This window comes from Amblyomma mixtum, chromosome 2, assembly GCF_055824585.1.
Source record: "Amblyomma mixtum isolate Tamu chromosome 2, ASM5582458v1, whole genome shotgun sequence".
NCBI classification, from domain to species: domain Eukaryota; kingdom Metazoa; phylum Arthropoda; class Arachnida; order Ixodida; family Ixodidae; genus Amblyomma; species Amblyomma mixtum.
The window spans coordinates 266,452,014-266,472,840 of record NC_143013.1 but is presented as its reverse complement, the minus strand read 5'-3'; the positions used below and the strand labels follow the sequence as shown (position 1 = coordinate 266,472,840).

The following is a 20,827-nucleotide window of genomic DNA, read 5'->3' as shown; positions in this document are numbered from 1 at the left end:
TTTTTTTGAAGAACCCATTGAAGTAATTCTAAAAAAGTGAAAAACCAGCAAAACTGAATCAAAAACTTAGATGATCGTAAGTGGTTCTTTGCGTGACGCCGTTACGGCGTCATAAGATTTCTGGCAAAATTCTGGCACGCACGTTCATTGGCTAGAGACTGTAAACGCTGACCCTGTTCACAAAATGTCCGAGATAGCCGGACACAGCCTGGAAATTATTCTCAATAAGCAAAAGCAAGTATCCACGCTGTCTGTGACGTAGTAAACGCAGTGCTGCTCGTATAAATCTTTTGAACAGAGGACACTAAAATGGCCAAATTTAAACTTGATTTCCACAGAACCAAGACACCATACTGCCCCGTAATTTGGCGAACATTATGACGACGGAAAGGAGAGGCTCCAGTAAATGCTTTGTCAAAATACATGAACCTTGGAAAACTCTGGAGCTGCTTTTTAAGTTTCATTAGTCTGACTACTGCAATGCACACAACAAAATATAAAAATGCATCGGAAGAAAGTAAGTAGAACGCAAACAAGATACTTGAACCTGTAAATGAAACGAATGAGCCATAAAGATAGGCAACTTTTTGTCAAGAATGTGTACACAGTATACATCCTAACCGAATTTCTATTTTTCGAGATTTGCGTGAATGACACATTGCAACATTTACAAGTACGTCTGAACTCGTGGCTGTTTGACCGCGTCCCCCGTCGTTCCCGGTTCTATAAATCTATAACCCCCCCCCCCCCCCCCCCCCCCCGATGCAATTCGGAATGCACTCCACAGTCAGTTCCGTCCAAGCGGCTTTAATCATTTTTACAGCGGCGAACAAAGAATTCTTAACCAGGACATGAGCATCCGGTGTCCCAGTTACTCTCAGCATAATTTGTGACGCGCCGCCGATAGGGCGCCTATAGATCGTAAATGATGACCATGTCGAGTGGCTGGTCTTTCGTGTCGTGTTCGGCGCCAGAAGAGCGTGGTCTCCGCAGTCATAGAGGGCAGCACGAGGTGCTCTGCACGATTGTCGAACGCATGCAGGAACTTCCCTTTGTTTCTTTTCGTCATGTAGTATTTGAAATGAGCAAAACACTCGGCGAACAGTCACGTGTTATTCCTAAAGTAATCATCCAGTGCCACACATGCCTAGTAAACAAAAAATTCTGGAGGGCACTTTGCTCTAACTAAAGCGCGATATTCCGCCTCTGTTGCTGCCCCTGTTACTGTGGTGATGACTTAATAGATGAGGTCACGCGCATGCGCAGTACATTTCCGGTCACGACATACTCCGCCATTTGATGACGTCATCAGTTTGACTGACAGCTAGGATGGGACAACTGTGGACGCACACGCCGGCGAGTCAAGGGCCTATAAAGGCTTTCGCCTTAGAAGTCGCTTGTCATTTAGACCGTTGTGTTGTGCCTGTAGCTTATGAGAGCGCAGCCCGCAAAGCACCTCGGCCTGCGAGACTTGTCGCTGACAAGCGGCAGCCGTCGGTCGCTGCCGTCCATGCTCATGTACAGAAGGACGACAATACGAAGCTTGCTATGCTCAATAACAGCGGAAGTGTCGCCTTGCAACTCATACATTTTTACGGCCGCGTTTGCTAAAAATTTTCTTCTGTATAGTTTACATTCCGTCTTTATTACTACTTTCTCGAGTGACTACGTTCTTTCTAAAGAAGCGCGAGGTTTTCGACTGCGCGGTGGAGTTTGCGGCACCTCCTCATTCGATATAACCGAATTGTGCGTCCACGCTTGTTCGTTGTATCTGAGACGCAGTGCCATTGTCTTGATATAGGTATAATGTGACGGTAGAACAGCGCTCATTCGCAGCAAGCGCGTGTTTGTTAACAAACGCTGGCTTAGTTATAACTGCGGCCGTTATAAGTGGGCTCTACTTACAGAAAACTTACGTGTCAGGACGACATCATTTATAATGTCAAATGCTGCAGAGAAATCTATAAAAATTTTAAGTGGTAATTCCTTCCTGTCTATGTTTAATTATCAATTCTTTTTTCGCCATTATTGCCAACTCCGTCGAAGATCTTTGATGAAATACGAGGTCTGTTAGAAAAGTATCCGACCTTTTCCCGAAGAAAAAAAACTGGCATAACTGGAGCGTTGGAAACCTAATCACCTTCAAAGTAGTCTCCTTGGGACTCCACACACTTCTCCCAGTGGTGCTTCCATTGTTGGAAGTATTCCGAAAAGGCCTCTTTCGGAATGGAGTTTAGCTCAGCTGTCGTTGCAGCCATAATGTCCTCTCTTGTCTGAAATCGGGCTACTTTCAATGTCCTCTTGATTTTGGGAAACAGCCAGAAGTCGCAGGGGGCCATATCAGGAGAGTAAGGAGCCTGGTGAACAACAGGAGTCTGGATTTTCGCCAAAAAAGTCTGAATCAAGTGCTAGGAATGTGCAGGAGCATTGTGATGGATGCGCCAATTTCCTGTTGACCTCAACTCCGGTCTCTTGCGCCGCACAGCACCACGTAGGCGACGGAGGACGTCCCTGTAATACGCTTTGGTCATTGTTTGACCTTGTGGGGTGCGTACTCGTGGTGTGCCACACAGAGGGAGTCAAAGAAAGCTGTCAGCATCACTTTCACGTTGCTGCGCACTTGGCGGGCCTTCTTTGGTTATGATGACATGGAATGCTTCCACTGTGACGACTGGGATTTGGTTTCCGGGTCGTACCCGTACACCCAAGACTCGTCACCAGTGATTATGGTGTTGATGAAGTCGGGGTCACTGTTTGTGCAATCTAGCATGTCCTGTGAGACTTCAACACGAAATTGCTTTCGCTCCACCGTGAGCAGCTTCGGCACGAATTTCGCCGCAACTCTCTCCATGGCCAAATCTTCGGTGATAATGGAATGTGCAGAAATGATGTCCACCTCTTCCGTAATTTCTCGGATAGTCACACGACGGTCCCGCATCACCACAGCGTTCACTTCGGCAATGACCTGGTCATTTCGGCATGTTGATGGCCGGCCGGAGCGTGGCTCGCCCTCCACCGATGTGCGGCCGTCTTTAAACCAATTGTACCGCTGTTTAATTTGTGTGCTGCTCATAGCATCTTCACTGAAAGCCGTACTAAATATTCCGAACGGTTTCCATTTGGCTGTCGTCCAGTTTCTGGCAAAATTTCCTGCAGTAGCGCAGCTCCTATCACTCCGCCATTTTCCTTGGAATAAAAAACCGACGAGAGCATTGCGCACTGCCTCACTCAAACGCTGCGTCCCAGCGACTGACGCTATTGGCAGGCCGGAAAAAATTCGTGCATGCGCACGAAGGTTCAAGGTCGGCTGGTGCAAGCGCGCTTGTTTCATATCCATCAGGTGTTCGCAAAAAAAAATAAAGTCGGATACTTTTCTAACAGACCTCGTATATATTGCTTTTCGATTATGATACTGTGCATATCAAAAAAGCTAGAATACCTTTTAAATGATATTTTTCTAGAGTTTTAATGGCAACTGGCAGAATATACACTGGTCTATAATTAGTGGGGATACTTCTAGGACCATTTGTATGCACGCGATCACTTTATCTTTCTTCAATTCCGTCGGGTTAATTCCAGTACTCATCCAGAGATTACATATATCGAACAGTATAGGGTATATGGCCTCCAATACATAAAGAACAGTAAACAGTGATAAACCAATTGTTTCTTCACTCTTATATTTCTTTGAAGATATGAATATACTGCCAATAGGCCTTCATAACAAGAAGCGAGAAGAATACTATTAATATTGGAGCTACTTGGAGTAGGATCATGTGCACTGTCCACAAGTGTTATGAAATATTTATTGAATTCATCCTATAGTTCCTTTCCAACATACACGTCGCAATGAATTGTCTAAATTTCAAGCGTCTTGTGACGTGCGATTCAAGAGCAGTGCAGTGTAAAGCTGGCTTCGCCTCAATTGTACTCTTTATGCGGCAAAAGCAGCTTTGTTGAGAAGAGGGTGAGTTGAGGACAGCATCGCACTGCTAACACACGGGGGCCTTTCGTGCCTCGCCGCCATAGAAAGGCGTCCGTCGTGGCCATCTCGAAACTCCCACAATCGCGTGCTGGCAATCGCGAATGTTATGCGAGTGGTCACAAATGTAATATGGGCAAGGAAGTAGGTGCTCTCGGAAAAACTGGTAGGGTTTTAACGTAGTTAAACAGGGTAGACATGCGAAAGCAAGGTGTGCAAAGCACCCCTTGCTTGAAAAGTGAAAAAGCAAGCGAATTTAGCGGTGCCAACATCGCCCTCGAGGTCGCCCTCCCATTGGCTGCAGCTAGCTTGGCACTCCTCCGAACAAACCCGAACTTACCCGAGTTACTCCGAGGCTTCACACAAGATTTTTGGTTGTAACCATGTTAAGCAGTGCTTTCGCACTAAAAGTTTGTTTACCCGCCCGAAAGACGCGCAAGCCTTTAACGCGCCGTCTAAGCGGTGGGATATCAATCTGCCACATGCTGTGCACTACAGAAAAATGACGACCGATTTGCGTAGTTGTTGTTAGTGCTAGCGACTATTTATTGGTAATAAAAATAAAAATTGAAGGGACAGATGCTGCTAGTCACGGCATCTGCCATCGAAACCTGAAGTACCTGAGCTGCGGCTAGCGGGAATTAAAGGAAAGAAAGAAGAAAGAAAAGGAAAGGAAAGGAAAGGAAAGGAAAGGAAAGAGGGAAAGAAAGGGGGGAGTTAGGGCGGCAGCATACACTATGTACAAATATAGGATATTAAAATAAAAATAAATGTGTGGTGCTGCGGCACGCAAGGTAGTTACATTACACCAAATGCGAATTAGGTACGCTAGCCATAGTGCTAGCGTACTTTGTCTGGTGGCTTAATGACTCTATCGGTTCTTGAAGCCAAGTTCATGCACCACCCCACACCTCACCTCCTCTTCATCACCGGAGCTTCCTCCTCGGAGTGTAGGCCATATTTAACCCCCATCAATGATGAACGCTTTTTCAGAAGAAAAGTCCTCTTGTCGAAACGCCGGCTAAGCAACATAACATAAGGTTCCCCCGTCCCTTGTTCACTTTGTTTTGCGTTGTCCATACCTGTAGTACAATTGAAGTCATGAGGCATTGTGTTGACAAGGTTGAAAACTTGCCAAACTCAACATCTACGCAGTTTTCCGACAGATGGAGTGCATGTGATCTGGCCCTTCCATTTCCCCTCTTGACTACTTGTGAGGCTGTTCTTACTTCGTTAATTAATGCCAGCTTTTGATTTCTTCGACATCAATATTTCTTTGAGTGATTGTTTGGATATTTTGGCTCCTGTACAAATAACTATTTATCTTCACTTCAGAAGGAATGGTAATAATAATGCTACCTTCTTCGCTAATACGCAATATAAAAATATATAATGAGGAAAACGACGTTGCTAATGCAGCAAAGAAGAACAGAAACGATTCTTTAAAGAAAGAATAGAACAGAAGCAACGAAATAAGCGATCAATATGCAGTGTTGAAACTTTATAAAGTAGTTATATATGTCATGATAAGCCCAACCCCTTAACAGTTATCCTCATGGCAAATCATTCGGAATTAAATACAACGGGAAGTTAAAAATAAATCCCCAGCCAAGCGATCGACCTTGCTTCTCCGATTAGTTGCTTTATCTGAAGCACACCACTGGAAACTAGTTAGTGAACTCGACACTTTGTCTTTTTCCTCTTCCACTTTTAGTAACATTTCATAACCCATGACATAAATTTTATCTTTTACATGTTTTACCTCTCATATAACCCTATAAGCTAACTGGGACCACCGTTTTAAAAGGCTCGTTGGATTCGTGTTTTTTCAACGCCGCACGGTGGCCACGAGACAGTCCCTTCCTGTGAAGAAAGAAGCCGGCGATATGAAACGACCATGCCGATTCAGTATTTTTAATATCTGGCAAGCGATCCTCTACTGAAACATATACCTGGAAAATTACGCCGAGCGGCAATCCGTTGAACTTCTTTCATCATGTCAGACTACTGGGACCCATTCTCCTTCCTGGACGAGCGACCGACACAGCGATGCCTAGGAGCAGTTGAACGCGCCATCGAGGAGATGGACGGCTATCGACCTCGGGGAATGTATGTCGAACAAGAGGAGAGCGATGCCACCAAGATCCACGCCATCATCTTGGGACCCCCGGGCACGCCGTACGAAGGGGGCTTCTTCCATTTCCTGATCAAGTGTCCAACGTTCTACCCTCTCAGTCCTCCTCGCGTACGCCTCATGACCACGGACGCCGGTAGGGTGCGCTTCGGGCCGAACTTCTACGAGAACGGCAAAGTGTGTCTGGGCCTACTGGGCACCTGGACCGGACCATCCTGGACCACACGCCATAGCATCGCAAGCCTGTTGCTATCCATAAGGTCGCTCCTTAATGAAAATCCCATTTCGAAGGGACAGGCGTTCGGAGTCCTTCCGACCGTGGGAACCTGGTTGAACGACAGCATCTGCTACAACGCGGTGTTCCAGCACGAGACCATCAGGGTAGCCGTGTGCGATGTGGTCGAAGCCTGTCTGCTGGACACCTCTCCGCTGCCACCGGCTTTGAGGGACGTCGTGTTGAAGCACTTCTCTCAGTTTTACGCAAAGTACGAGGAAGCGGTAAAGCAGCAACTGCACCTCACTGGCGCATGCATGAACGACGCGTTCGAAGGTGGCGTCGCCACGTACCAATACGCAACGTTGCGGGAACGGCTGAGAGACTTGCGCGATATGGTCATGGCGAGAAACGAAGTTGCCGCCGATTAGAAGACAACAGTTCTGCGTCGAACTTCAGACGCTAGAAAAGGATTGCTTAGCTGCGTCCTGGAGTTTTTGCTTACGCACGTCAATTGGTCATCAGTGGTGCAACATAACGTGGTACATTTTGCAATGACTCTGCGCGTGAAAATTCATAGTGGTGCAGAATGATACGAGAGATCAATGTAGCTATCGCCAGAAAAGATTGTAGTGTTGAACATTCCATGGCATTTCGGCTCAGGCTGTTTCACTCCCGAACGGCTCGTGGGAAGAAGTTCTTGAAGCTGTCAGTCCGGCATGCAAAGTCTCTTAGTTTCTTAGAATGATGCGATCGTGTCGGGCGTCGACTGACGTGTTCAATGCAGAGATATCTGTTTATCTTTAGTTTACCGTGGTAAATTATATGCATGTGCATTTTAGCTTTCCACAACGTCGTCTTTCCTGAAGTGTTTTTAAGTTCGCTTTATCTAGAAGGACGCTTGTTGATGTTTTCCAGCTATAAGAATTAAAAATGAATCTCACTGATTTTCGTTCGTTTTCGAGTTTCTTTATATTGGCTTGAGTGTACGGATTCCATACGACTGGTGCTTATTCCAAGACTGGCCTGACGAACGTTCTATATGCTGTTTACTTGATTTCATATGTCGACTGTCGCAGAGACCTTAACTATTCTAGTGTGCGCAATGATTTATTTTGAAGGTAAGTAACATGGTCATTCCATTTCAGATAGGATGTGATGGTGACGCTTAGATATTTGTAGGTTTTTACGAAGGGTAATTGTTCGCTGTTAGTGCTATAAGAGAAAGTTTAAGGCTGTTTTCTGCGAGTTAATCTCAGGGCCACTGTCATTCTCCCATTAATTTTGATATGTCATGTCGAGCACCAAGATTCTTTTTTTTTTATAAGGCTAACTGCAGGATTTCCTGATAGATGATACAATCGCCCGCAAATTGCCTAAAATTCACTGGTATACGCTGAAGAAAATCACTGATGAAAATCAAAAAGAAAAGTGGCCCAAGTACGGATCCCTGTGGTATGCCGGACTGATTGGTGTGTTCTTGAGCCTACTCTTTCAACGAAGACACTCTGTTGCCGATGAGACAGGTACGCGTATGTCTCTATCCAAGCAAGTAGTGTAGTGTTCTTCAAAACTGCTTGAAATTTTAGAAGTACCTTTTGGTGCGACACACGATCGAAAGCCTTTTCATAGTCTAGATATATGACGCCAATTTGGCCCTGCTTATCCGAGACTGCGACGAAATCATACGTAGTGTGTAGTAACTGCGTTATTGTTGATAATCCTTTGCGGAAGTCGTGTTGTCAGCAATCAGTTAGGTTATTATTTTGAAGAAACGTCGATATGTGCTTAAAGATAATGTGCTCCGGCGTCTTGGCACAAGCGGATAATAATGAAATTTGCCTGTAATAAGCAATAAGTGACTTGTTCGGTGACTTAGGTATATGTACTATCTCCCCATATTTCCGGTATTTTGGAATGTTTATTTCCGGCATTTTAGAACGTTTGCTCACAATATTGTTTCATTAAACAACACGGACAAGTATTTTAAGCACCATTCAGCATATCTGACAAGGAAGGTATTAGGTATGCCATCTATACCGGACGATTTTTTTGTATCAATATTTAGCAAGAGCGAGAGCACACCTCCTTCAGATATTGTCGCATAACCGATTGGAGGGGAGTCACTATACAATTCGAAACTCGACATTTTGCCATTATCATCAGTGAACACTGAAGAGAAAGATTGTCGAAAGAATTTGCGATTCTGCCGCCGCGGTGGCTCAGTGGTTATGGTGCTCGGCTGCTGACCCGAAAGACGCGGGCTTGATTCCGGCTGCGGTGGCCGAATTTCGATGGAGGCGAAATTCTAGAGGCCCGTCTACTGTGCGATGTCAGTGCACGTTAAAGAACCCCAGGTGGTCGAAATTTCCGGAGCCTTTCACTACGGCGTCCCACATGGCCTCAGTTGCTTTGGGACGTTAAACCCCAATAAACCAAACCAAACCTGCGATTATCGAAATGTCGGTTAGTTTTTTCACCGATACAAATGTTTGATACTGGCTTCTTTTTGGGCCTGAAATGGCGCCAAAATCTTGCTGGAGACGAGAGAAGAAACTTCTTTCCTGACATGTCGTGATAGTACTATTTGGATTTTTGTTTGCCCGCTTTACCTGCTTACGATACCAGCAAGTACGCAAGCATTACGCATGCATGGGAGCTTGCGGTGTTGTTTTCTTATCTTTTCTTTTTTCGTTCCAACCGTAGAATTTCTTTCGTGATCCACGGGTTCTCAATATTTTGCGCTTCAGGGGCACGGAATCTTCAACACTCTTCAAAACAAGTTTTAAAAAAAAGCACCATAAGTAATCAACAGAGCTGGAATGGCAAACGCTGGAATGGCAAACGCTGGAATGGCAAACAAGATCAGAAAAGAATATAACTAGCGCGTCCAAAATTGCAACATCATCCGAGCGCGTCAACCATGTTACCGTGTGTCTTGGCCTCTCCCCCGTAGTGGGAATGTATGTGCCATTTATATTTGAGTCCAATCAACCAACCATGCGCTCTTCTGGGTTGTTTTTCACCACGAATTTCAGTGGCAGGGTCGGATATATCATGCAGTGATCAGATACGCCTTTAAGAACATTTTTTCTTTTTGCGTCGCGATGAAGAACACTGCTACTAATCAGCCAAAGGCCCAAAATAGACGACGTGTCAGTTTGAATCCGGGTGGGTTTCATGACTAATTGTGTCAAGTTGTGGAACATCAAGATATCGAGAAAAGCTTCCGCAGTATTATAATGCGGTTTGGGGAGTTCCTTGTACCACTCAGTCAACGGAAGATCAAAATCGCCACCGAGCAAAATGTTTCAAAAGCTTCTAATCGTACATAGGAATTCACTAACCCTGTGAAAAAAACATGTTATCGGTGTTAGATGCTCGACAAAAGCCTCATACAATCAGGCTAAGCTCGCGTAAAACTACCTTTTCAATGACACACTCGACATGAGGTAATATACTTTTTTCTTTTGTGCGCGAAACGAAAGCACATGCACCTGCTTGCGAATCCGTGCTTGCAACAGATGAAGACGACGTGGCTCGCGCCTCACGGGCCCCTCGGCGGACGCACGGTTACGGACCCTCTCCAGCGCCGTCTCAAAGCGCGGCCACTGTTTTCGTCAAGCTAATACGCTAACGAAATGCAGGACCCTTTCGAAATCGCCGGAACATCAGGCGAGAAGCCACTCGCGCCAAACGTGCCCCCCTGGGACCCCATGTCGTACCAGGACGACGAGCCATCGACGGCCTGTATGCTAAGAGTGCACCGTGACCTGATCTACATCTTCGACGACCCGCCCCCAGGTGTGTTCGTCGAACCGGAAGAGAACAACATCACCACGATTCACGCCATCATCGTGGGACCCTCGGGTACGCCGTACGAGGGCGGCTTCTTCCACTTCCTCATAAAGTGTCCACCCGACTACCCAGCCAGACCTCCGAGGGTACGCCTCATGACCACGGACTCCGGCCGGGTCCGCTTCAACCCGAACCTCTACGCTAACGGAATGGTCTGCCTCAGTATCCTGGGTACCTCTCCCGGACCCGCCTGGAGCCCTGCCAACACAATCGGAACGGTGCTGATGTCCATCAAGTCCCTGATGAGCCAGCATCCCTTCTGCAACGAGCCCGGCAACAGACGCATGCTAGGAAGGTGGTTTGGAAAGCTCAGTGGTCAGAACGCCGTCACACGGTACGAGACGATCAGCGTTGCAGTGTGCGATGCGGTGGAGGCCTGTCTGCAGGGCAACACTCTTTGCCCGCCGCCTCTTAGGCATATCCTATTGGAGACCTTCACCGAGAACTACAGCAAGTACGAAAAGGCGGTCAAGAACCTGCACGGTTCCTACCTTGGTAGTCTCTTTAGTGGTTGGACTGGCTCGAAACACTACGAGATGTTGCTGAAAAGACTGCGGGACTTACGAGAACAGGTGACGAAGAGAAATTTGAATCCAGCTGAAGAGGGAAAGTGATTGCCTTTAGCCATTAAGCTTGTATCATTAGGAAACTAGGCTTTGAAATGTACGGTCTTGACTGTTCGTGCGTGCAGTGAAAAGTGCTTAATGCTGGGCCTTTGAAAAAGTTTCGACAAAAGCTAACAAACAGCGAAAAACGCGAAGCACTGTTAACCGCGGCTTGCAATTAAAAAGAGCTTTCAACATCCTCTAGGTCTTTTTGTGTACAGCAAATGCTTGCGATTTCTACCGCCTTTTTCAAAAGACGGTTCGATATACGGACGCTCGTGCATGGCCATTGTTTCCCATAGAAGCTTTATGCTTTATGCGGGTTTAACGTCCCGAAGCGATTCAGGCTATGAGGGACGCCGTCTTGTGAAGGGCTCCGGAAGTTTCGACCACTTGGGGTTCTTCAACGTGCATTGTCATCGCACAATACACAGGCGTCTAGCATTTCGCCTCCATCAAAATGCGACCGCCACGGACGGGATCGAACCCGCGTCTTTCGGGCCACCAACCGATTGCCATAACCACTGAGTCACCACCGGCGGCTCTGTTTCCCTTAAAGGGGTAGAGACACCAAATTTTTGTGTTGTACCTCTGGGTTGTAAATAATGCGTAGCGATTCAGTGAGCATGGAACACCATCTTAGAAGCATGAACTCGCATTATATAATTAATAATCGTATTATTTGTACCCAGCTGTTTCGGTTTCGGTTCGTAGTTGCCAGGTTTTGCCAGGCTTTTACATGACGTCAAAAACCAGACAATGCGTTGTCACGTGGGTCCGGAAAGCCGTGACGTCGTTGTAGGCATGTCGTCTGCTTGACACACCCGTGGTGAGCGTAAACACGGAGAGCCGGGCGGAGGGCAAGTCGCAATGCCGAACAGCTCCGAGTCGGAAAGAAGAGTTCTATTTCGGCGAAGACACCGATTATGAGGAATCGCGGAATGACGCAGACGAGGAACTACACTAGGCCGACGGGACCCCGATGCCGACGCGACAGCGATGCCGACGGTCGCGTCGGCCAACCTGGTCGTTTCCCGACTAGCCAGTCACACTGCACCGACGACGACGACGATGCCCCAACGACCAAGCGTCGTCCTAGTGTGACAACGCCGCCAACCAAAGATGCCGACGAGACCCGTCGGCCGACGCGTCTTGGGCAGATCGGTGGCCGAGCGAGAACATTCGCCGACCAAAAGCAAGTAGCGAGCTCAGAGCGCGAAGTGCAATCATTATTTAGACAAATAATGCACGCGCAGCAACATTCATCCAGCCATATGGCCACTTGGCCGACGCGCCGCACCGATCGTCGCTTGCGAACTGCCGCCCCACTGCAAGCAGGGACACGGAGCGGTGAGCATCGCTGCGCCGCTCTACCCAAGCTCCGCCCACAACCGGTACCGCACTTCGCCGCCGTGCAGCAGTGCCTGCGCGCTGCTTGGGATGGTGTACAAATCTCATAAGAAACGACAAGATCGCCTTGTTATCAGAAAGACTGCTCGAGCAGCGACAAAGCATGCCTGCTTATGTTTCGAGCTTTCGGCAACGGCATCGCTCGCGGGCGCTCCGGGCGACGAGCTCTGCTGCTGCCTGGTTGCCGTGGTCGTCGCTAGGCCTATAGATATAGCCTCTTCCGCATCGAAGCCGCAGCGGCCGTCGCTTCGGAGGTCGCCTGCGCTATAATAAACGGCCTACTCTACACATCGCTTTACTCTCAACAGCATCATCTCACAATAAAATAATAGTATGGTAAATCTCCGCGACGCCTTCAGCAGCGAAGCGAGCGGGCGCCAGGCGAGCCGGACCCCAACGTCGGGCCAGCGGCAGCTGCGAGGCGGTTGTGGCAAGAAGTTTGCTCGTATCACAGTCGTTACCTTTGCCAGCAGCTCAGTATTGGTCAGCGATCCTCACAAATGACACATTTTTCACATTTCTTATCCCAGGGTTCATTATTTACGTCAATAACACACTTTGGCTCGTTTTTATGACGCCGGCAGACGGGATCCAGGCTGGCCGGCCGGCATGATCGGCGTACTTCACGTTCGCACAAGAAAATACATAACATCCATGATACCAGAGAATGCTTCCTAGATTAGGGCACCGGCAATATGCCTGTGCAAAAGTGGATCTTTCGGCAACGACATCGCCTGCGGCAACGCCGGGCGTAAAGCAACGTCGCACTCGCGAGCGTGCAAAAAAAAGACTCGTGAGCACTCGTAACCAAGGTTGCTAGGCCGCGAAACCGCAAAACTTGGTCCCGTACGTCAGAAAACTGTGCAATGACGTAGGAAATACTTGCTTGTGTTTTCTTCTCTGTTCCTACGTCACATTGATGCACTAGCGATGGCTCAGACTACAAGAGTGAGCATTTTCACAAACTTTAAAATTAAATTAAAATATGTTCTAGACCTCCCTTAAATTTAATATTTCGCTCTTATGGTCCTAACATACAAAGGAAACGTATGACAGTCTTTTGTACAACCTTGGAATTTGATGTCTCTACCCCTTTAAAAGTTGTTTGTTTTTGTGCGCTTACAGATGCTCCTTGCTATAACTTCCAATTTTTTAGACACCTTTAGCATACCGTGTACCGTGTTACCGTTACCGGAGTACCGGGTGCCCGCCCACCGCCGCTGAGCCCACGCTGATTGGTCCCGATGCTACACGCGCGCGCGCCGCAGCCGGGTACGTGGCACCATCTGGCGCCGTCAAGGCGATCTGCGCATGCGCATTGGCTGCGCGCGGGCTCCCGGTACTCCGGTAACGCTAACGGTAACACGGTATGCTAAAAGTGTCTAATGGCGACGTGGTCTCAAAGCATTGTACTATAATTAGGCAAGCAAATAACACAGAGCTCACAGGGTCACGGTGAAACGTACGTCACCGAATCCGTAGTACGTAGGTAAATGCCAGACTTCTTACAGCAGCAGATGTGTCGATTAATGGTTTTGCGTGTTATTATTCACGACCGCAGTAAACGTCATTTAAGCGAGTGCTGGTACCAGAGCAGCAGTTTAAAGGATAGGTACCACGATTTCAGCTCACGGGGGTGGCCTTAAGTGGACCGTGGGGTCACCTGGCTGCTTTAGGACGCAAATTAGGCGAGTAGAATTCTTCGAACCTGCTAGAAAGCTTATACACGTGAGAACACCATTAGCGACATCTGCGCTTTTTTTTTTCTAACGCAAGAATAAGCGCACGGGCTTGAAAGGCATGTGCGAGGGCATTACATAAAAAAGTACGTAACATCAGTGTGCAGCTTTTTATTTTCTTTGTATGCTTCAAAAGAGGTACGCGACGCTTCGCCCTGTTTTTTTTTTTGTTTTTTTCCTCCTTGAGAGGCAGCTAGGGGTGTGCGAATATTCGAAATTTTCGAATACAATCCGAATATTATATTTTTAGCATTCGAATTCGATTCGAAATCCAAGTATTCGTGTTGTTTCGAATATTCGATCCGGAGCGAATATTCGGATTTGACCGATATTCTATTGCGAGCACCGGTGTTCATTTCGGCCCGCAAGTCTTATCAACATAGACATACCAACATGGCGGCACCCAGAGCCATGCGTAACGTTGGGCCATGCCGTAGCTGACTGTGCTAGTGAGCTTCCTTGTGGCTTTGCCTGCGAATCTGGTATAGTCAAAGCTGTGCACCAGGTACCTCGCAATAAATGCCACTTAAATGCCAAATGAGAGGGCATTTCCTGTGACTGGAGAAGAAGTTTCAGCTCGAAGGGAACGATTGCGGCCTCCATGTCGAGCAGCTAGTTTTCCTTCACGACAACCTTTAATGTTCATCCCAGCGACGTGTCTTTGTGCTTATGGCAAGCTAGCTTTAATCAATGCTATGTACTAGTCATTTTCTGTGATATTTCCACTCCTCTAAGAAGTATATTCTCGATTTTTATACACTTTGTGCAGCCACACACACCTTTTGTGTTCATTTACTCATTTATAGGTGAACTGTGATGTTCTTGGATGCTCAAATAAATGTTTCGTAGTGATTAAATGCGTCTGTCCCTGATTATTCGATATTCGATTCGATATTCGGAACTAAGTATTCGTATTCGATTCGTATTCGAAAAATTTGATATTCGCATACCCCTAGAGGCAGCACTTGCTGTTGGGCGAGTTGGTTGGTTTCCATGCTTACAGGACACAGCCCAAGAAGTTCAGCACTCCGTCCTGTTGTCCTCTTTGTTTCTTGTGTTCCGTTCATTCTTGCGCTGTGTCGTGGCCGCCGCGATCTGCACCGCGCTTCGATCGCGGAGGCCACGGCTGTGCCCTGCAAGTACGAGAGGCAAGCACGGGATGGCGCCACAGGCGCGGCACTCTTGCGTTGCGCACGAGAGCCCTTTTGGTCGGCGACAGGGTTGCCAGGTTTGGCTACTTTACGCCAAATTGGCTACTTTTGGGACCTCTTGGCGACAAAAGTTTGAATTTGGCTACTTGGCTACTTTTTGGCTACATTTGAATTCGAAGTTAGGAGTGAATAATAGACCTATTTTTTCGCCAATGGCCCCAGTGCATCTTTGCTGAAGTGCGTTAGAATGCCACACGTAACACTCTTTTACTGCGGTGCCTGCCCTGTTGTTGAAAATTTACCTGTAATTATCTCCTAGACATAAAATACTTCTCGCTCCTGTGTTCACTTAACGCTCGCCGGACTTGTTCTCCCAGCCGAGACTCCAAAACTCTGACTCTGCTATGCAATGCGGATATGTAGCTTCCTTAGAAATAGCAATAAGAACTGTCATATCTCCAGTCACTGAATGCACCTCAGGTAAATAGGGAAGCGTCTTGCTACTTAGCTGATACACCTGTGTCCTCAGTTGACTACTGGTTCAAAGCGAGTTGATCGGCCGCACATGCCAGCCCGACAGCCACTTGTATGATGCTGAGAATTACAGTCCTGATTGAAATTTTTCAAGGCACATGGTTTTTTTAGCCGATTAGTAGCGAGCGGGGAAGACGAAAAAGTTTTGAAACGTGATGACGAAGGTTCTTCGTATCGTATAGCGATATAGAGCTGGGGAGCCATAAGTGGCTGAAAAGCAACCCATTTGACCTGAAAAACTTTGGCCAAGGCCGCGTGCTTTCTATGCCTTCAATACATATGAACTGCACGTGGCGATCAGTCTGTTTTGCAATAGAAAGCTGAAAAAAAGATCGCAGGAGAAAAACGGAACAAGAAATAGGCGCATATGAAATCATGCCCTTGTTTACAGTATAGTGAAGAAATTTCATTAAAAAAATGGCATGCATGCCTTATTTATATGGGAATGCAAAGTGTTGTGGCAGTGGCTTAGGAAGCCAAATTATTTCTCCTCTGCTGAGAAGAAAAACTCTTCTGGTTACTTTTTCCACACTCTCACTCCCTTTAAAAATTCCTCGCGCGTTTCCGTGCTCCTGGCCCTTGATGTTCATGTATTTCCTTCCATTTGATTTGATGCTTTAATACTTCAGTTATTCGCATCCAGTGTTAACCTGCATTCGGCAAGAATTACAAATTTGTTGCGCTGCTTTTCTGCAACTTTGGCGCTTTTTTGGCTACTTTTGACACTCCGGCGACAAGTTGGCTACTTTCTGGCTACTTTTGCGATTTTTGTGGCGCTTTTTTGAGTTTAAGACTGAGCTCCATGTACGCGAAAAAATAAGCGACGCGACGAGGCGGCGCGGCGACGACGGCTGGCTGTCGCTCCTTCGCCCACCGGCCAAGCTACATGCATAGCGACAACGCGAACGCGAAATGGAGACGACGATCAGTGTTGCTGGCATAATACATCGCAAGGCTGTTTGCGTTTATAGCAAGAGTCATATTATTTGCAAGGATTAAAATTTTGGGCAGAAAAATGTCAAATGAAACGTGTTTACAGCTTTGTCATTGTATGTCATTGCATGTCATTTTATGTTATTGTCACGGGCGCCGCCATGTTGCCTGAACGTGGGGCGCACACCTGTTTGAACCTCGCGCGCTTTCTGACTTCAAACGACGCATACTCGCTAAGCCTAGCAGCACAGTAAACACAAGCAATCTGAAAATCTGGGGTATTTTATCGCTAAAATTTTGTGGTTGAGGCAAGTTCAGACAAAGCGAAAGCTTCGTGCGCATTTAGCTTGCCGTGAACGTGGGGCACAGCGTAGCGACAACGACGAATCGGTGGTGAAGTAAGATTCCCGGCCAGAGCCAGCGCCATCTTTGCCAGAGCCGGCAAGAGGCTCGGTAGTGACGTACGCTGCCAGATTAGCTGCTATTGGCTAATCGCGTTGGCAACTTCCGGGCGACGAGCGAAATTTTCTGTGAGTGCAGATCCGAGCGACACGACAAGCGACACGGGTATTTCGCTTCGCGCGACGGTGTCTCTCGTCGCTTGCCGCTGTCGCGTTCGCGTGAGTTTTCGCGTACATGGAGTTCAGCCTTTAGGACCTGGCAACCCTGGCCGGCGATGCAGGTCTTTATCGGGCGCAAATCCAGTTTACCGTTAAGCTGTAGCTATTGTCTGGGTGAGAGTTAGCGATTAGAGATACCCAGCCCGTATTGTTCGTACGGGACATTTTTAGGTGATGTAGCTCCAGCACTTCCTTTCGTTCTCATTTTCTTTAGTACAGAGAGAGAGAGAGAGAGCAGTCACAAAGGACTCGCGCGGCTTCTGACAGCTGCCAACTTGCCTTCACTTTAACCGGCGACCCCGAACAACGTACACTACTTGTGCCTCGTTATAATAGCCGAAATTCGTAATCTAAGGTTTCGAAAGAAACGCGCGCAAGAACATCGCAGTTTAGTGAATGAAGGGACGATCAGATTTCTTTTATGCGCACAGATAGACGACACAATAAGACAAGGTAGACAGGCCGGAGCGCAAACTTTCAACTATTTTATTCCGGAAAAAGTACATGACATTTATACCAAAAAAGAATGGATAATCATCAGTGCACGTGCAAGCCAAAACCCGGGAAAAGTACATAGGAAGGAAAGTACATAGGAACATGGGCGTCCGGAGGGGGGGGCAAGGGGGGGCGGCTGCACCCCCCTGGAAAATCACTCACTCGAACCGTGAGTGATGGCCGCACGCCAGGGGCGGTGGTGCGCTCAGTCAAAAGGGTAAAAGCAGCCCCGCATGGTCACATCTGCGAAATGCCGCGTCCGGGCGTGCGTCGTTCCGCCGTTTTCAAACCACGCCATCGTTAGCTCTACTGAAGGGCGACCTGTTCCAGACATACAGCGGCACCGGCGAGCATGTGTTTCGAGCCGCCTTGAGATGGGTGTCTGTTTCTTTGATCTCTAGAGAGATAGCGACACGGAGGCAGACAGTGCACGGGGCATCTTGTTTTCGCCTATCGTTACGCCGGTCACCGATGAATTCTTAAGGAGGGAAGGTAAAATCAGCCGTGTCCACCCCCGCTTTGTCGGGCTGCTCAGGGGCAAGCGGGCGATGAGTTGGCGCCGCCGCCGCTCGCTGTCTCCTCCGATCCACGGGTAGCGCAGTTCGGTAGAAGCGCCGCTTTCAGAATCTCCGGCAAAGGGGATTAGCTGCTTTTGTTCACGGCGACGCAGTCTCCCGAGGCGCCCCCACACCAGCGTTCTTTGCGTCTTCTGCGAAAACCAGCGCCTTTGGTCAACGCAGCCCGATGGCGCCTGCCTGGCTCGCCTGTCACCTCTGGCTGGGCCTCAAATCACAACAGCGCCCATGTACTGTGCGTGTCAGTGCATGGTAAAGAGACCCAGGTGGTCGACATTACCCGGAACTCTGTACTACTCCATCCCTCATAGCCTGAGTCGTTTTGGGGCTCTGAACCCCATAAAAACACAAAAACAAATTTTCCGACTGGAGTGGCGAGTGTCCCTTCCCCTCGGAAGTTGCGCGGCGTTCCTTTCACCCCCAAAGTGCGCATTCGGGGATGCTGCGGCAAGTAAGCCCTTGCACGTGTGCGCGCCTCTGTGTTTGTGCTTGGGTGTTTTTAGTGGCCGGTTGTCAGCGAAGCTGAGAACAACCAAGACAGCGGACGAGAAAACGACGAGCGGAGAGCAGTGTGTGTGCGGTTGCTCGACTGTGCGGATGCGCAAGCAAGATAGAGCGAGGTGTATGAAGCTGCGAGCGTGCATTTATCTTGTAAATAAGTTTTCGTTGTATATATAGTCATCTTTTGTTTTCAACGTACGCGTTCAACAGTTTTTCCAATCAATGTGTATGATGAGTGTGCACCGAGAGCGTGTAATGAAGCACAGAAGTGAATTTATCACACGTGTAATTACGCAATTCGCCCAGAAAAATCCGAGGCGCCTACAGTTGCTGTTCAAGGAAGACTGACTGAGTGACTGTAGTTGCGTGTTTGTGAACATATTGTGCTGTGTGCTGGTCATCAATCCGGGTGAGTCGAGAACCCGTATGCAGCAAGACTGAGCACTCTTCTCCACGAAGTGATATAGCATCTTTTTGCATTTTTATTAATTTTAGTTGTTTCTTCGTTGATAAACTCCAATGTACCTCTCCTAGCCGCGCTTTAATTTGCTGTTTGTAATTTTTCTTTCATGTGTGCATTTTGTTTAATTTTTATTTATATATAAATAAATAAATTTACTCCGCAAATAGCGCCTTTCTGCTACGAACATACCCCCCCCCCCCCCCCCCCCCGGGGCACCAACGGGGCCCCCCCCTGCAAAAAATTCTGCGGACGCCCTTGCATAGGAAGCACTGACACGCTTGCGCGGCCTGCGGTAGTTCATGTGTCAGTGCACCATCTGTGACAATATATAATAAAGATTTTGCCTTTTTAGATAAATTACATAAGAGGTGAGTCACCTGTGCCCTTCCTATGTGCTTTTCCCGGGTTTTGGCTTGCACGTGCACTGATGATTATCCATTCTTTTTTGTTATAAATGTCATGTACTTTTTCCGGAATAAAATAGTTGAAAGTTTGCGCTCCGTCCTGTCTACCTTGTCTTATTGTGTCGTCTATCTGTGCGCATAAAAGAAATCTGAGTATGAACCAACTAGCCCCACAACGCATATTACTGAAGGGACGATCCTCACTTGAGAAACGTGGAGATTTTTTCCGAAGTTTTAGTGCCGTTTCGAAGGCGCTCGCGACGATTCCGAAAGCCGCAAAGAAAAAAAAAAAAAACGAGCGCGTCACTTCCGCTTTTCTGCACAGCACCATCAGCACACAACGCAGGCACGTCAAGAGCGATGGCTTCCCCGCACTGCAGCCATGTCGCGTGGAGGATGGTTGAAGGCTACAACCGTCCATTCCACTCCCGGGGTGCTGTCGGCGGGTGTGCTGTTCATGCTTTATGTGATAAATATAAAAAGAAGGCTACAAAGTAGTAATCTATGTCATACTCCGTCGTACAGATTAAGCAGAAAGGTTGTTGAGCGACGGGTTTAATGTATGCGGACAATATTGTACTGTTAGCAGATAGCCAGGAAGAAACCCTGGTTGATTGTTGTGGAGACGAAGCAGACGCTCTAGGTTTCAGTTTTAACGCAACTAAGTCAGGTGTTATGATTTTCAACGATACAACTGATCAGGTGCTTACAATACAAGGCCATGAAACACCCAGTGAGGCTGAATACAAATATCTCGCGGTATGGGTAAACGACGGGCAGATATACACGGAAAAGCACGAACAGTCTGTTAGGGCAAAAGGGTGGAGAGATGCCGAGATAATAAAACCTGGGGCATTACGGGGGTGCAACAAATACGAAATACTGAGAGGTATTCGGAAAGGAATAATAGTACCAGGGCTTACTTTCGGGATTGTGGCTTTTGTGTGACTTTCGGGAATGTGGAATGTGGCTTTCGGGAATGTGGAATCGGAGCTGTTGGAAGACTAGCATTAGGTGCTCAAGGCAAAACCACAAACGAAGTAGTACAGGGGGATATGGGCAGTGCATCTCCCGAAGCCCGGGAAGCTCTGAGTAAAATAGTATATGACGAACGCCTGAGGAAATTGGACGATAACAGGTTGGCAGGTAAGGTAATTAAATACTTATACAGAAAAAGCGTTGACTCACAGTGGCGGAAAAGGACTAGAA

At 47.7% G+C, this 20,827-nt stretch overlaps 2 pseudogenes; both read left to right on the top strand.

Annotated features, from left to right (window-relative positions):
* The first annotated feature begins 5,978 nt into the window (after positions 1 to 5,978).
* On the top strand, positions 5,979 to 6,761 carry LOC149363891 (ubiquitin-conjugating enzyme E2 Z pseudogene; annotated as a pseudogene).
* A 3,210-nt stretch (positions 6,762 to 9,971) lies between these two features.
* Positions 9,972 to 10,802, top strand: LOC149363890 (ubiquitin-conjugating enzyme E2 Z pseudogene; annotated as a pseudogene).
* Positions 10,803 to 20,827: the final 10,025 nt, after the last annotated feature.